The sequence below is a fragment of the Notamacropus eugenii genome, chromosome 4, assembly GCF_028372415.1.
Source record: "Notamacropus eugenii isolate mMacEug1 chromosome 4, mMacEug1.pri_v2, whole genome shotgun sequence".
Taxonomy (NCBI): Eukaryota; Metazoa; Chordata; class Mammalia; order Diprotodontia; family Macropodidae; genus Notamacropus; species Notamacropus eugenii.
The window spans coordinates 387,574,026-387,577,553 of record NC_092875.1 but is presented as its reverse complement, the minus strand read 5'-3'; positions in this window follow the sequence as shown (position 1 = coordinate 387,577,553).

Below are 3,528 nucleotides of genomic sequence, written 5' to 3'. Positions count from 1 at the left end.
GGAAATATAGGATCAGAGTACGAGTGAGGAACAAACTTGGAAATAGAGATTTGTATCACTCAAATCAAAGTCAAGTGCAAGTCACGTCATTATTTCTCTGATGGCATGGTCTTCTTTGGCAACTAAGGACAAACACACACACTTTAATGCAATCAACAGTGATCTTTCATTTCTGTGATGCTGGCCAATTAGATAATTTCTGATATGATTGTTCTATGCTTATAAAAATGCATTGCACCCTCAGTTTCAGGTCTCTTGACCAGAGGGAGAGCCACTAGACCTATTTTTTTATTATCAGGTCAAATGAGCTTTATCATAAATAATACCAAGCTCAGAGATATCTCTAACTTTATTTTTCTGAAACATTTCAATTGAGACAAGTCAAATCAAATGCTCTTTCCACACAGGGCTCTTCCTGGTTTCCCCAGGGATTAGTATTCTCATCTTCTTATATTCATAAAATAGAACTAGTTCAGTCATTCACCAATTGATGAGCATTCCTACAATTTCCAATTTTTTGCCACCACAAAAAAAGCTGCTATATAAATATTTTTTTTGCACATCCGGGCCCTGTTTCCAGTTTTTGTGATCTCTTGGGATACAGACCTAGAAGGAGTGTTACTGGAAAAAAGGGTATGTACAGTTCTATAGCACTTTGGGCATAGTTACAAATTGCTATACAGAATGGTTGGATCAGTTCACAACTACACCAACAATGCATTAGTGTTCCAATTTTCCCACCTTTTTCCTAGTACTTTTCATTTTCCTGTTTTATCATGTTAGTCAATCTGATAAGTGTGACGTAATACCTCAGAGCTGTTTTGATTTGCATTTCTCTAATCAATAGTGATTTAAAGTATTTTTACATGACTATAGATAGCTTTAATTTTCCATCTTAAAACTGCCTGTTCATATCCTTTGACCATTTATCAATTGGGGGAGGACTTGTGTGTATATATATATATAAATTTGACTCAGTCCTCTATGTATTTTAGAAATGAGCCCCTTATAAGAGGCACTAACAAAATCTATCCCAGTTTTCTGCTTCCCTCCCAAACTTGGTTGCATTGACTTTGTTGCTGCAAAAATATTTCAATTTAATATAATCAAAATTATCTACCATGCTATTTTCCAGCTTTCCCAAAAATTATTGTCAAATAGTCAGTTCTTATTCCAGAAGTTAGAGCCTTTGGTTTTATAAAACAGCAGATTACTATAGTCATTCACTGCTGTGTCTTGTGTACCTAACATATTCCACTTATCCATCATTCTATTTTTTAGTCAGTATGGAGTAGTTTTGATGATTGCTGCTTTATAATACAGTTTAAGATCTGGTGTGGCTAGCCCATCTTCTTTTGAATTTCTTTTCACTGAATCCTTTTGACATTTTTGACCTTTTCTTCTTCCAGATAATTTTGTTATTATTTTCTTCTGGCTCTAGCAGATACTTTTCTGGTAGTTTAGTTGGCATGGCAGTAAATAAGTAAATGATTTTAGATAAAATTGTCATTTTTATTATATTAGCTTGGCTTACCCAAAAGTACATGTTGTTTTCTTGATTATTTAGATCTGAACTTATTGAGTGAAAAAGTGTTATGTAATTGTTTTCATATAGTTCCTGGGTTGGTTTTGGCAGATAGATTCCCAAATATTTTATAATGTCTACAATAACTTTAATTAGAATTTCTCTTTCTATGTCTTGCTGTTGGACTTTGTTAGTAATATATAGATATGACAAATGACTAATGTGGGTTTGTTTTATAGCTTGCAACTTTGCTAAATTCCTTTATTATTTCAGATAGGTTCATTTTTTGCTTAGTTTTCTAGGATTCTCTAAGTATATCATCATGTCATCTGCAAAAAGTGATAGCTTTTTTTCTTCTTTGTTTATTTCTATTCCTTCAATTGTTTCTCTTCTCTTATTTCCAAACCTAGCATTTCTAGTACCATACTGAATCACAGTGGTGACAATGAACACCCTTGTTTCACCCTCGATGTTATTGGAAATGCATCTAGCTTATCCCCATTAGATATAGTACTTGCTGATGGTTTTAGGTAGATTTTAATTATCATTTTAAGGAAGACTCCATTTATTCCTATGCTCTCTAGTGTTTTCAGTAAGAATGCATGTTGTATTTTGTCAAATGCTTTTTCTGCATCTATTGAGAAAATCATACGATTTCTGTAAGTTTTGCTTTGACATGCCAATTATGCTGATAGTTTTCCTAATATTAAATCATCTATACATTCCTGGAATAAAAGCTACATGGTCATAGTGTATTATAATTATATTATATATAATATATTATATAATTATATCATATTATATTACATAATTACATAATATTATAAATTATAAATATATAAAATATAAATATATATAATTATGTAATATTAAATTGCTGTAATCTTCTTGATAATATTTTATTTAAACTTTTTTGGATCTATTTTCATTAGTGCAATTGGTTTATAATTGTAGTTCTCTGTTTTACTTCTTCCTGGTTTGCTTATCAGTTCCATATTTGTATCATAAAAAGAATTTGATAGGACTCCACCTATTTTCGCAAATAGTGTAGATAGTATTGGAATTAAGTGTTCTTTAAACATTTCATAGAATTCACTTGTAAATTCATCTAGCTATGGATATTTTTTCCTAGGGAGTTCCTTGATGGCTTGTTCACTTTCTTTTCTTTTTTTTCCTCCTGAGATGAGGTTGTTTAAGTACTTCACTGCCATTTCTCTTTATCTGGGTAACTTATATTTTTGAAAATATTCTTCTATTTCACTAAGATTCTCAGATTTATTGGAATACAGTTGTTGGACAACATAGCTCCTAATTATTTTTTTAATTGCCTCTTTGTTTGGTGTTTGTTTGGAATTCACCCTTTTCATTTTTGTGACTGGTAAAATGATTTTCTTCTTTCTTTTCCTTTTTTAATCATATTAACCAAAGGTTTATCTACTTTTAAATTTTGTCCATAGAATCAGTTCTTAGTTTTCTTTTATCAGTTCAATAATTTTTGTACTTCAATTTTATTAATCTGTCCTTTGGTTTTCAGTATTTCTAGTTTGGTATATAATTGGGATTTTTTTTTTTTTTTTTTTACTTTTTAACTTCTTTTAGTTACATGACCAATTCATTAATCTCTTCTTTCTTAATTTTATTCATATAAGCATTAAGAGATATAAAACTTCTCCTAAGAACCACTTTCACTGCATCCCATAAGTTTGGGTAGGTTGTGTCATTATTGTCATTCTCTTGTATGAAGTTACTGATTGTTTCTATGACTTGTTTGACTTAGTAATACTTTAGGATTAGATTATTTAGAAATTGGTTTTCAATCTGTCTTTCTATGGCCCTTGATTACATGTAATTCCCATTTCATCTTGATCTGAGATGGATGCATTTAATATTTCTGCTTTTCTACACTGAATTGTGCAGTTTTTATGTCCTAATACCTGTTCAGTTTTTGTATAGGTTCCATGCTCTATTGACAGAAAGGTACATTCCTTTCTATCCACATTCAG